Source organism: Bactrocera neohumeralis, unplaced genomic scaffold, assembly GCF_024586455.1.
Source record: "Bactrocera neohumeralis isolate Rockhampton unplaced genomic scaffold, APGP_CSIRO_Bneo_wtdbg2-racon-allhic-juicebox.fasta_v2 cluster11, whole genome shotgun sequence".
NCBI lineage: Eukaryota > Metazoa > Arthropoda > Insecta > Diptera > Tephritidae > Bactrocera > Bactrocera neohumeralis.
This window is the reverse complement of record NW_026089624.1, coordinates 18,312,758-18,327,819: the sequence shown is the minus strand read 5'-3', so window position 1 is coordinate 18,327,819 and position 15,062 is coordinate 18,312,758. Positions and strand designations below refer to the sequence as shown.

The 15,062-nt window shown below is 36.1% G+C and overlaps 1 pseudogene; it reads right to left on the bottom strand.

The window, feature by feature from the left end:
* Positions 1 to 7,708: 7,708 nt before the first annotated feature.
* On the bottom strand, positions 7,709 to 7,911 carry LOC126766339 (small nucleolar RNA U3; annotated as a pseudogene).
* Between the last annotated feature and the right edge of the window lie 7,151 nt (positions 7,912 to 15,062).

Below are 15,062 nucleotides of genomic sequence, written 5' to 3'. Positions count from 1 at the left end.
CACTTACATTGTTGCATTCGTCAAGGTGTGTTATCAGAGAAAGCATCATTTTTGATCTATATTTTGTTTTTACATTTTGAATAATTCCTTGGTCGAGAGGTTGTATTTCTGCCGTTAGGTTTGGCGGCAGAAATTTTACAAACACATTTGAATATTCATTTATTAAACTGTGGCTTGTAGCGTTGTCAATGAACAAAATAATTTTTCTATTTTGCTTCTTCATTTCGTCATTGATAGAACTAAGCCAATGCTGGAAAATTACACTTGTCATCCAAGCCTTTTTATTGTGAGCCCATTGCACAATAAAATTTTGAGTGTCGATTTTATTTCGGTGAAAAGCTCGCGGCTTTGCAGCGTTACCTATAACCAACGGCATTAACTTTTCTCCTGTACTGCTGCAGCAAAACAATACGCTCAGTCTATCTTTTGCCAGTTTACCTCCTTTACAAACTGCGCCTTTTGCAACGAGACTTCGAGTAGCTAATTAACGATAAAACAATCCAGTTTCATCCGCATTAAACTGATTCTCAGGTAAATAATTTTTTAAAAATGTTGGTAGTTTTTCTTTCCAATCTGAGGCAGCTTTAAGATCTACATTCGCTCCTTCACCACTTAAAGCTTTAAATTGAATGTTATGTCTCAAACGGTAAGATTCTAACCACCCATTGCTTGCTCTAAAGTTCTCTATTTGTAACTCAGAAGCCAATAGCTTAGCGTTTTCTTGAATTATTGGGCCACTGATCGGAATATTCTTAGACCTGCATTTTTCAAAAAACGATTTCACCCCCTCATTTATTTTTTCAAAATCAGTTATACGCGTTTTTCTTTTGCCTTCCGGATCGGGGTTGCTTTCTAATTCTTTTATAATATGTTCCTTATTATTTTTAATATTAGCGATTGTTGATTTGGAAACTCCATATTTAGCCGGTTCATTCAATATCTCACTTTTAATTTTCAGAGATAACTTCACTGGTTGTTTTCTTTTTGACATGATTGCAACAACTGATCAAATATGCATTGTGTCATAGCTAATCCAGGAAATTTGATGCATACATAATTTCACAAAAATAACGGCATTGCAACGTTTGAAAAATTTCATTGACGCCCAAATACAAATATGTACATTTGTGTGTAATATTCATAGGTATAGTACATAAGTAAACAGCATACAAATATGCATACATATTAATTGTATTGTCCAAGATATAAAGGGATTTTAATGCTTGCTGTTTAAAAATTGAGACAAATTTTGTCCAACTTCCAAGATAGACAGTGTCCAAATTAAGAAGTGAATATATGGATATTTTGTACTATATTATTTTGGTACAGAACTTTTTGTCCAATTTGAGCGAGTGTCCAAGTTATAAGGGTGTCCAACTTTACAGGTTTTACTGTATTAGGAAAGTATGCACTGCTTGCTCGAATTTTATTGGTCAATGATGATGCGTCTGTGCCTTTTCCGCGGATGTATGATTTTTTACAAATGGCATATTGAGGGGTATATGTACATACTTTCTTATATAGATACATTACGATATAAGTTAAAACAAAAAATTTAGAGTAACTTTCGTAACATTGAAAACTGAAAAAAAAACGTTTTTGTGATTTTGTTAATTATTAATTCATGTATGCTTAAATAAAGCCGGGCGAAGCGGGCTGAATATGATAGTGATACTACATATAAAATCATATTTGTCAGGTCGCTGTTGGCTTCCTTCTTTGTTTTCTATTCCCGCATGACCTGACAGTAAGCTGCAAATATAAAACAGCTACATTTGCAGATGATACCGCGGTGCTTGCTGTTTGTATTAGTGAACACGAGTCAACTACTAATCTCCAAAAAGCTGTCAATAAAGTCCTTCAAAGGAATGGCAAATACAACTCAACGAAGTTAAGTCTGTACACATTATTTTCACATACAACATGATACAGCACTTACAAATTTCATAGACGGTGCATGGCAATTGCCTTGGTATTGTAGATGTGCTATTATAGAGCGTGATTAAAGTGTAATCTTAGTTAGCGCAGAAATAATTAAATTGCAGCAGCACAGTGTTGAAACGAAAATATTTTAACTTCTAGAGATGGACCGCCAAGACGACTTAAACGCCTCAAGCCCAGCGATCTATCAAAGTAGACAATACTCTCAGAATAGTTTTGTAATTTTCCCTGTTGCCGAATATGCGAAGAGTGAAATAAGAATATTTATTGAAGATGCATTTTCAAGTACACACACAATCATTCACCCACATGTACACGTTAGTGTTGCAATCTGAGAACTCACTACTTTATTGTCATTTTTGATGTCAACTCTGAAAGTTTTGACATACGACCGCTTATTGTGTTGTTTATTGTAATCAAAAAATACTCTTCTCGGCCATAAAATGGAATTAAATCATGAACAATTTCACTCAATTATGTTCATCAACTTTAGTCATGGATTAACTCAGCAACAGTGTATCGATGAACTTAGTTCAATGCTTCATCAAAGGTCAATGTTTATTGTTTATCGATGGCATGGTGAATTCAATCGAGGACATAGATCACTTCAAGAAGAATTTCTGGAAAGTCTTGCAAAATCATTTGTGATGCTGTGCACAAGTTGATCGTCATGTGACCTATAGTGAAATGGAGACAACTATAGACATTAGTGGCCACACAATTTGTTGATTGTTCAAAAAAGGCTTGTGCCGATTGAACGTGAGAAATGTTAACAAAATACGATAGCGGTGCTTCGAAACACGTCTATGAAACCGTGATAGATGATGAAACGTGGATTTACGCCTAATCGCCCGAGAGTAAAGCGCAGTAGACTGTATAAATATTTCAAGATGAGCCAGATCCAAGAAAAGTGGTTCGCGCACAAATCACTCCCAAGCTAACGATTTCCTGTTTTTTTGGAACAACCTGATATGTCGTAACTATACCATTAGAAGTACACTGTGAATTCTGAAAGATACTCAATTGTCAGTTGTCTCCCAAGAAATTAGGAAAACCGATACGAATCCCTCTCATCACGATAATGCGAGCTCTCAGTTATCGACAGAAACAATTGCATTTTTAAGCACTCAAACCATCAATTTGATGAGTCATCCACCGTACAGGCCACTAAAAGGCACTACAAAAACTTATCAAGTGCCATAACTTAGAGCCAAACTAAGATATGGAACTGTAATTTGGCACAGGAGTTCGCAGCAGATTGGGACACCTGTGGGCTAAAAATTTTGAAAAAACGGACGTGGCCCACCTTCTAATCATTCAAGCTAAAATAGCGAAATTCGCTCAGAACAAATCTATTAAGCACTCCAACCGGCACTTCAAAAATTTATTAAATGGGATGATCGACCCGCCCACTCCCCGTACTGTTAAAAACTACTAAAAGCACGATAAATCAATAACTGTATACGTCAGAAGCATTAAATTGTACTCCCGAGATGTTATGAGAGGACTTTATAAGAGCTATTGTCGAAAATGGACGATGGGCGTGGCACCGCTCACATTTAGATGAAATATATCTCAGGACCAGCTCAACCGATTTTAGTCAAAGTCTCTGACATTCCTAGGTTACAGTGAAACCGGACTCCAACCACGCCTATCTCACATATAACACAATTTTAAATTTCATTAGATTCTTTCACTTTTCAATATACAAATCAAGAAGCAATTAATATAACGAGATAAAACTTTGCGCGGATAGTACTTTTAAAGTAAGCCACTTTAAGATTAAAAATTTTCCAAATCGAATCGACGCTGTTTCCCCTAGGTAGCGAATATGGGGAGCTCAGTGCCCACAGCCGACTTTTTACCGAAAAAAACGGTAAATGTGCGAGTTATATACTTGAAATTAGGAGAGAATCCTTTGCTTATAATATTATGTCTGACTGTTAAAAATTAGTTAAATCGAGTCAATAATTTCCTTATTACCTATTATAAAGATTGTCGAACTTCCAGCAGAATTTAAACCGCATATATGAAAATAAGATAGCGTATTTTGCTCATAGCACTGTATCTTTTTGACGAAAACGGATAAAATTTGGCGAAAGCTTGACTCAGCCCCTAATAGTTAGTGACCGCATGTGATGAAACCCTGGGAGCAATTATAAAACTGATAAAACCGAGATAAAAGAAGAGACCTCCTTTTGATGACGACCATGGCAAACGAAATAAGGACTACAATTTGAGGGCTTGCACCTGGAATGTCCTCATTAGAGTGAAGACTGACAACACCGCCGTCCAAGAAATGCGTCGGACGCGACAAAAACTGAGGCGAATAGGTCCTTGTGGAATTTACTACAGTGGCTATATAAAAGAGCGCAAATTTGGCGTGGGACTAGTGGTGGGAGAGAGACTCCGTCACCAAGTACTGTCATTCACCCCGGTGGATAAACTTCTAGCCACAATCCGCATCAAAGCGAGGTTCTTCAACATATCGCTGATTTGCGCCCACACCCGGACGGAGAGAAGGACGATATTACCAAAGATGCCTTCTATGAGTGCTTGGAACGCGCTTATGAGAGCTGCCCCCGCCACGATGTCAAACTCGTGCTTGGCGACTTTAACGCCAGGGTGGGCAAAAAGAAGGTGTCTTTGGCACTACGGTCGGTAAATTCAGCCTCCACGACGAAACATCCCCAAATGGGTTGAGGCTGATCGACTTCTCCGGGGCCCGAAATATGGTTATTTGTAGTACTAGATTCCAGCATAAGAAAACTCATCAAGCCACCTAGCTGTCTCCGGATCGAAAAGCCACCAACCAGATCGATCATGTTGTGATAAACGGAAGACACGTCTCCATTGTTTTAGATGTGCGTGCGCACCGAGGTCCTAACATCGACTTCGACCACTACCTTGTTGCAGCCAAGATTCGCACCCGCCTCTGTGCAGCAAAAAACGCATGTCAACAAACATAATCAAGATTCGACGTAGTGAAGCTGCAATCATAACAGACAGCCGAACGATTTTCTACTCGATTTGCACTCCTGCTCTCTAAGAGCACTCGTTAACAACTCGGTATAAGGGAACTGTGGGACGGTATTTTGAAGTCCTTACGTACAGCTGCAACCGAAACGATTGGTTTTCGGAAAATGCAAAAGAACAGCTGGTACGACGAGGAGTGCCGTGTCGTAGTGGAGAAAACACAGATTGCCTACCACGGAACGTTACGATCGACCACAACACGTGCGGGATGGCATAGATACCGAGAGTTGAAGAGGGAAGCGAGACGCATTTGCAGACAGAAAAACAGAGAGGCCAATTCACAAAAAGGGAGACCACACAATCTGCGCCAACTACCGTGGGATAAGCCTCCTCAACATTGCGTATAGTGTTCTATCGAGTATATTGTGTGAAAAATTAAAGCCCACCGTCCACAAACTGATTGGACCTTATCAGTGCGGCTTTAGACCTGGCAAATCAACAACCGACCAGATATTCACCATACGAAATCCAACGCAGAGTAGCTCGTGCCAACAAGTGTTACTTCGGACGGAGTAGGAAATTGAGGACTAGAGTCCTTTCTCGACGAACAAAGACCAAACTCTATAAGTCACTCACAACTCCCGTCCAGCTATATGGTGCAGAGGCGTGGACGATGATAATAACTGATGAGTCGATGTTGCGAGTTTTCGAGAGAAAGGTTCTGCGAAAGATATCGCATTCGATGGAACGATGAGCTGTATGAGATATACGATGACATTGACATAGGTCAACCGACTACGCTGGCTAGGTCATGTTGTCCGAATGGTTAAAAACACTCCAGCTCTGACAGTATTCGACAGTATTCGACGCCGGTTGAAGCAGTTGAAGAGGAAGACCTCCATTCCGTTGGAAGGACCAGGTGGAGAATGGCCTGGCTTCGCTTGGAATATTCAATTGGCGCCACGTGGCGAAAAGAAGAAACGACTGGCGCGCTGTTGTTAACTCGGCTATAATCGCGAAAGCGGTGTCTACGTTAGTTAAGAAGAAGAAAATATATAAATGATCACGATGACGAGAAAATTTGAAATCGGGGTGACTGTCTGTTTGTCCGTCCGTACAAGCTGTAACTTGAGACGGAGGATAACCCCGCTCACTCCCCATATAACGGTACTGCGTGATAAATCAATAACTAAATACACCAGAAACAGTGTATTAACTCTTGCCAAATTCAATAGTATGAAAATTTTTTCAATCGTATTAAAAGTACTTCCCTTTCAAATTTCAATCCAGTGGTGCTTATACCAGCTTTATCGTTTCCGTCTTCGTTCGTACATAACAATTTCATTGTATTAAGGGGTAACTGTTCCCCGTGAAGAGTTTACTACAATATTGTATAACAAAAAAATAATCCACAGCAACGCGTGACCAGGTCTGATAGTTACACATATGTATTCTTAACGACCATAATGCAATTTATAATATTTTTATTTTCTTTGGTTATTTTTTTATTTTTGGACACTCCTTAATGTCATGAGCGCCCTTACAGAAGTCGCACTATGATAATTTCTTATATTTGATAGTTGGGCTCTTTCCCATTTTTAATATATTAACAATAAATTTTAAATACAACTTACAAATATATTCTGTTGCATGTTGTCAACTGCTGCAGTCTTTTCTCCTGGTTCAATTTATTATTGGCCGTTGCTGTCTTCCGCTGAATTTCCATCGAGTGTACTTTTCCTGCTGTCTTCGTATGTTGTTCGGTTGCGCTTGTTTCTGTCGTTGGCTATTAACACATTATATAATTTTTAGTGCAAGTTTACACTTTTTTAGTCACTGTTACTTTTTTTTTACACCAGTTAAAAAAAAAGGTGCGTGGAGTCCCTACGCGCGGAAGAAGTTATACTTCTTAGTGATATTCAGAAATGCATTTTATTTTGTATGAAAGAAAACTAAAACATTTAAATTCATTATGCACATTTTATAAAGCAAAGTCTAAATGAAGGAATTTTGACTCGGAAAATAGTTCTGTCTCTTCGTTGCGAAAGGGAATATGCAGCGTAACCATCTCTCTTTTGTACTCTTCGAATTGGGTTGTCATATTATAATTTGTATATCTTATATCATGGTGTTTAGTCAATTTCTTGTATTCATTATTCGCGTTCCATTTGTATTGCGCACAAAACTGGGCCAAAGTAAAATGAATTTTCTTTTTATTTTCCTTTGCAATTTTTCAATAAATTTAAATAAGTTTCCTTATAAATTTAAATAAGTTTTTTAATAAATTTAAGTAAATTTACATGTATTTTCATTTATATTTAATTATCAATAAATTTTTTTAAAATTATTTGCCCTAGTTGTCCATTTTATTTTCTCATGCATTTCAGTCGATTTTTGTATAGAAATTTGACCGGCGTAGAAGCAAAATGCGAAACAATATACCTTATATACATATATGTACATAATATTGCTGTGATAAATTTAATTTCTATTAGTAAGAAAAATATTTATTAGTATAGTATACGATGTTAAAAGGCATACATCTTCTATCCTATCTTGTGTATCTGCACATGCTCATATGAATGTATGTATACGCATGCGCGCGTTCAGAAATTCAAAGAATTCGCAGAAATGAAATGAAATGAAAGAAATAAAGTCACACAAAATAGTTGAGAATTCGCAAAAATGAAAGACAAACGAAAGAAAAATAATGCGCAAGCATACATAAGCGTACTGTACTTATTGACTGTATTATTTTTGTGTAAAATCTTGGAATTTATTCATTACAATCACTACTCAGAAGTCGTTTTATCCGTTGTAAGTGAGCGATTTTCGAAGAAACATCATTTCTAATATGCCACAAAATAAAATTAGAAATGAACTTCTTAAACCTCACGCTGTCAGATAAAGCGATATACCTCGTCATAGCGGGTCGATTTCCAAACAATGTAAATGAAGACTAACTACAGAAATGATGCTGTGAAGTATAGTCTTAATTTTTCAAAGGCCAACGCGGAGTATTTCAACCAAAACATACGCAAAATAGTTGTGAATTCGCAGAAATGAAAGACAAACGAAAGAAAAAGAAGCATAACTTCAATAATGCACAAGCATACAAACATACATATGCGCAGCAGCAGCAAGGAAAGAGGTAACAATCGGCGATCCATTGTATAATTCTTTCATGCATAACCAAACCATAATTAAGACAACGCAATACAAGTGTCAATGGTGGTGTTGGTGGTAAGCGCTTGAAAAGTTACGACGAGCACGTAGGTTCGAATCCCAATAGAATTTATTTTTAATTGAATATGTCACCAACCAAAAATTGAAACATTGTTCTACAAAAACAACAATAGCATAAGCATGGCAACATTGTGTTGTTGGTAGAGGTTGCGCATTTATGAATTTAACGCAACCTTTTCCGAACTCGTATAAAAGGCTAGCCAGTCAAAAACGCTACTCCCTTCCTTCCTTCCTTTTCCTTCCTTATCGGCAAAATGTGTGCACAGTCAAAAACGTGGTAAAAACGCAGAAATCAGTCATCTTTGTTTGTTTACATTTGAATAATGTTGCCATTGCTCTATGCGCGTATATAGTTTTGAGCACATCTTTGTTTTCAATTACAATTTTTTACAATATAAAATACCAAAACTGAAAACAAACTATCAGAAATAGTTTATATATTTATAAATAATAGCATTCGACTCTGATTTTGAGTTATTTTATGAAAATTTCAAACATATTGAACAGATTGAATTATAAAAGTTGATAATAGTTGACTACAGTGTATCGATATTGGCAACCCTGCGTTCACCCCCCCATGATCTGGATCCTCGCGACGCCCCTGCTCCCGCATCGTACATTTGTTCTCAGTTTTAGTTTTGAGAATTTGTTTTGTTTGAATAAGGTGGGTAAACATTGCAGTGAGCCTTGAGGAGGAGGGAAGTTACAAGTTTCACACGTAGGTTTATTGTTTCACCTCTTCATGGTATCCCCGAAGATTCCACTTGATTTAAATCTCATTAGATTTGGGAAATATGGTCTTACACGGGCTGATCGCCATGAAACCTCCACTTTTCCAGGTAATTCATATAAGTCGAAAGTAAGAAGGGTAACTACGGTGTGTACTAAGGTATTGTCGACCTTTTTTTTTTAACTTATGCACAAAGTTGGAGTGTACCTTGTATACCTTGTTCTTTCATGTTTTCTATAGTTCTATCTTCAGGGACATTATTGAAGCATCGTGCAAAAATTGTACCTTTGGAAAAGTTAAGATTATCTTGAAAGTTTACTTTCACTTCACATATTCCATTCAATCTCTTTAACAAATACAAATGCGCCTTGAAAAGCAATTGCGTTCGGGGGCCGTTCCCGATATAAATTTAAAAGTTGAGCCCACATTTGACGTCCCAAATTCCGAATTAAAAAATACAATTTTATTGGGTCTAGAAGATTTTGCTCCCCAAGTTGAAGAAGCTGTCTCAAATGCACAAAATGCATCGAGGCAGCTATTCCGAAATATTGAAAATGAAATTGAAGACGGAGTTTTAGAGCCTCTTCCATTTTTTGAGGAGGATGTATCTTTTAATTTTGATAAGGCCGCGCAAACAGGTAGGGGTCTGACCGCAGGTACAGAAAGGAAGAAGAAATTGAGGGAAGAGAATAGGGTTTTGAAAACAAAGTTAGATCAAAAAGAGCAGGAAAATAAAAGTTTAAAGGCCCAGTTAGTTGAAATGATCGCAGAGTTAGAAAGATGTAGGGAACAGCTAAGGAATAGCTCATTTAGGGAACAGTCAGACCCTCTTTCTTTAGTTTGTAGTAAAGTTCCTCCTCAGTTAGGTGCTTGCATTAGGAGTAGTTTTATAAATAGTAATCGCCGTACCCATGGTCGGCGATATGACAATTTTTTGAAAACGATAACTTTGGGTGTATTTTTTCTATCGCCAGTTGCTTATCGGCACTTAAAGCACCAATTAGATTTTCCATCCGAAAGTACTTTGGAAAACTTTGTTACAGACTGGCCCCGTTTCCCAGGTTGCACCCAAAGTAGCATAAAATCGTTAGAGATTAGGAGTAGGGGATTCACTTTCGAACAAAATATCGTGTCGGTTTCATGTGATGAAATGTCACTGAAATATCATTTGCAGTATGATAGGAAATTCGATAGGGTGATAGGTATTGAGGATTATGGCGATGAAAATCGCACTTTTAGATTAGCAACTACTGCAATGACTATAATGGTGCAAGGTATAGGTGGAGACCCTTGGTCCCACCCATTGGTTTATTTTTTCGTAAAAGGTTTTTGCAAAGGGGATGTCCTCAAGAAATACATTCTTGAAGCCATTACCCAACTGCAACATATAGGACTAATTCCTTGCCATTTTGTCTGCGACCAGGGCACCTATTTTCAGAATTTCGCTAATTTGTTAGGTGTTTCAGCGTCACGGCCTTTTTTTAATGTTAATGGCAAGGAAGTGTATTTTTTTACGATAGCCCCCATTTGATAAAAAGTAATCGTAACTGTTTACAAAATTTAAAAAATACGGTTTTCTTTAAAAATAGACGGGTAAGTTGGTCGGCTATTGTTCATTTTTATGAAACCGACTCTAAGTCGAGTTATCGGTGTGCGCATAAATTAACCGATGCTCATATTTATCCAAATACCTTCCAAAAAATGAAGGTTAAATTCGCGTCTCAAGTATTGAGTAATACGGTCGCTTCTGGTATGTTGTCCCTATATAGCTCGGGAGCCTTAAGCTCGAACAGTAGGAGCTTTATTAATACCGCGGAATTCGTTTCTTTTTTTAATAAATTATTTGATATTTTAAATAGCAATTTCGTTGAGGCTGTTGTACCCACTAAAAAAGTGTTTGTAGCTTCCACTGAACAGTTAGAGTTTTTAAATGAGGCAGAACAAGTTTTAAAAACTATTCGGGTCGTAGACGAATTAGAAAGCAACACAACCAATAAGTTTAGTTTTTTAAAGGGGTGGGTGTTAAATATTAACAGTTTAAGACGATTGTGGCGATTTTTGTCACACTCAGGTTTTCCGTACTTGAAGACGAGACGACTATGTCAGGACAGTTTAGAACATTTTTTTCGGCAGATTCGAAGCAGAGGAGGTACTAGAGTAACGTCCTATATGTTTTCTAGTTTGTTTAGGAAATCGTGGGGTTTACGTTACGTAAACGTCGTAACAAAAGGAAACTGTGAGCTGCCTTTAGAACCTAATGCTACAGTAATTTCGGAACATAGTAATAATGTTCTACGTAATGTGTGTAATGATTCATTATTGAATGACCTTTCTTGGCAGGATTTTCAAGGTCTACCACGGCCTGAACACTCCCTCGTTAGATCAATAACATTAGATGGTAGTTTAGAAATTAATTTTTTGAAAGAAAATGCGTTTAGCTACTTTTGCCGCTATTTTTATTTAAAAATTTTTAAACTGCACACATGTTCCCTGCCTTTACCTTATTTAGGAGATGAAATTCCTTCGGACGAATTCATCTTCATGCATCAAAATCAAATAGACAAATGCAATTTAGTGAAGCCGCCTGAGGATTTTATTGCATTTGTAAAAATTTTTTAAACCTGATTTTTAGAAGAATTCGACAGTAATTGTCATAAAATAGGAATAGGAGATATTCTTTTTAATAAAATGAAAGATGTTAGGCCCTTTTTGTGTTGTGATAATTGTGACCCAAAAATAGTTATAGCCCTTTTTATTAGAATTAGAATATATTTCCCTAATTTTAAAAATAAAATTTTGTGTGTTTTACACCCTTAGGTTTCAATTTTTTTTTATTTTTTAGTGGTTACAATAGGCGAACTCAAACTTACGATAGAATATAAAAAAGTAAAAATCTTTTAATCAGGTAGGGTAAAGAGGCTCAAAAATTAGAAAGCAATTTTTTTAACAAAAAGTAGAATTTGGGATTTAAAGGTAGGCATTTGTATATATGTATATACATATGTTATTTGTTATTATGCTGTGATATTTTATATATTTTTTTCATGAATTGTTGTTGTTTTGTTTTTATCGTTATATGTATACATTTATCGTTTTGTTTTTTTTACGTTATATAATGAATTGTTATCGTTTTGTTACTTTATGTAAATAAATTTTTAATGGGTGATATAGGCCTAAAGGGGAACCGAGCACCCAAAACTAACTTCGGTAACGCGCCGTTTTGCATACCTCCTGGGTGGTGTGGAAAGTGCAATTGGGCTTTTTAAATTTAAATGGCCAAGAATTCTTATTTCGTTCGATCTGGCCACAATGGAAAATGTTACAAAAAAAGCTTATTTTGAGGCCCTCTCACACTGGTATAAGTTGGGCATCCCATTATTCCTGTTGTCTATGCTGAACTGAATTGATTTGATTGTGTTTTTGGCACGACTCTTTGTTCTGATTTTATCATACTCGTTGCAGCTCTCTGATTGGTACTGTCTGTCAAACAGCAGCAACAGCTTGGATTGGCGGATCTTTGCCACTAAAACAGTTAACGTTATTCCCTTTAAAAAATCAGAAACTGGTGATTTACAACAATCACTACAATTGCATCTGATCAGTTTTGTTCTCGTCAACCAATGTTGCAGCATTTATTTGATAATATTAAATATATATACCTACATATATATTATTTCATGCGCACACATTTGTATGTATATGCCTATAAATGACTATATTTTAAAAGTTCTATTTGTTAAAAGAACTAAATGCTTAAATCTGTATCTCAAATTGCTATAAGTTTGTAGATTAACTGTTTTTATCATAGTAAATAAATATGAAATAATTTAATTAAAATAACAACATGCTTCGTTGAAGAACGAAACATTGCAATAATGCAACATCTTCCAACATAAGAGTTTTACTTAATCATTTCTTAGAAGATTAGCCGTCTTTAAAATAATTTGCGTCACAAAATTTTTAATTGATTTGGATCAATAACACAGCCCGACAAAATTAAAAAAAAAATTTTGCTTCTTTGAATTTATAAACTGATTCTAGTTAATTTTGGCGCGCTGAATTCAAATCTGTAATCAGTTTGTCTAGTTTTCATGATATAGCTTTTTTATACCCTCCACTTAACTTATGACCTGAAAAAAAAATTTCGCATTAAAAATTTATCAACTGATTCTAGTTAATTTGGGCGCGCTGAATTCAAATATGTAATCAGTTTGTCTCTATCGGCTCTAGTTTTCATGATATAGCTTTTTTATACCCTCCACTTATCTTATGATCAGCTGTTTTCGCTTTTTGTCAGCAGATACATACATCATTTTGAATTTGAAAATGAAGGACGACAAATATTTTGTCAACAGATACAGAAAAAAAGAAATTTTTGTACGACAAACGCGTGTATATTAAAACATCGGTGTGGTCAATCCTCTCCATTTCTAGGAATCGTACAAAAAACCATCCTTCTTACACTTTCTATTTATTTCCTTCACTGAACATGACCGAACTCTCTTTTTTGTTCTAATTTCACTAATTTTTGTAAATATGCATATTCCTTCTAAAACAGAATTAAGCATTTTAATTGTTTTTAAATATTTTAAGTACATTATAGTCATTCAAAAGTCTACTCTCGGTTCCTTATGCATTTGACAGGCTTTTCGTTGATTTTTTGACAATAACATACGGCAGCGTATGCTTATTATTATAATTTGGCCTTAATTGCTGAACACAATGAGCGCGACAGACTGCAGCAGCACGACAGTGAACTGAAAATGGCGTCGTGAATCCTACTACCTGAACATTTGTAGGTTGTCCATTTTGTATGTACACAATTACTAACACCAGAGAACGTATAATATAGAGAAGGTTCATGATGTGCCGATTGTCATCACGTTCCTCTTTTTGGAGGGGTTGAGTTTTCTATTAGTAGATTTCACCAATATTTAACATGAAAAGGTCGAAAATATCAGAATTGAGCATTTTCAGTGTTAAATGAGAAAAGTGATGCTAATTTCAATGTACGCTTACAGATTCGCATATTTAAAAAGCGCAAGCGACTGTGCATATAATTTATGGATATCCTCCATATACTTATTTGATAACAAAGCTCAAATGTATATACATATGTACATACATATGTATGTAAGTGCAATTTGACCCATTTAATGATGAATTCCAGAGTGTTGAAATGTATAATTAAGTAATATTTGTAATATTACTTAAATATTTAATTAATATAATTATAATTAATATATGTTTTTTAAGTTATATATTTATATACATATGTATGCATTTATTTACTTTGGGCATTTGAAGTTTTGATAAAATCTTTAGTCATATGCATATAATGATGTGTACATGTAAACAAATTTGAAAGAATCATTCGCATTATGTTTGTATATTTGTTTACACACAACTTTGTATGTAAATATATACACCCATTGTTTCATACAAAAACTCCGTTGTCACGGACAACCAAACTTTGTCAAAAAGTCAATGGTAGAAAATCGGAGCTGTACCAAAACCGCTTCCCTTGCCGCTTTACAGCTTTGCCTACAAACCAGCGTAAATATGGATGTGTATGTGTGAGCATGCATACATATTAACGCAGCTGCGTAAAAATATTTCAGAATTACAAAATATTTTTTACATTCGTTGACAAATACAGTAAATCCTGGTTATGTGCCACAATCAAAGATACAGATATTTATAGTTAGTTAAAAATAAAAATATAATATGGTACATAAGCAGACTGCGGATACTTAAATGAGTCGTACTTAAAACAGTAATTTCTTCTTCTTCTTAATTGGCGTAGACACCGCTTACGCGATTATAGCCGAGTTAACAACAGCGCGCCAGTCGTTTCTTCTTTTCGCTACGTGGCGCCAATTGGATATTCCAAGCGAAGCCAGGTCCTTCTCCACTTGGTCCTTCCAACGGAGTGGAGGTCTTCCTCTTCCTCTGCTTCTCCCGGCGGGTACTGCGTCGAATACTTTCAGAGCTGGAGTGTTTTCATCCATCCGGACAACATGACCTAGCCAGCGTAGCCGCTGTCTTTTAATTCGCTGAACTATGTCAATGTCGTCGTATATCTCGTACAGCTCATCGTTCCATCGAATGCGATATTCGCCGTGGCCAATGCCCAAAGGACCATAAATCTTTCGCAGAATTTTTCTCT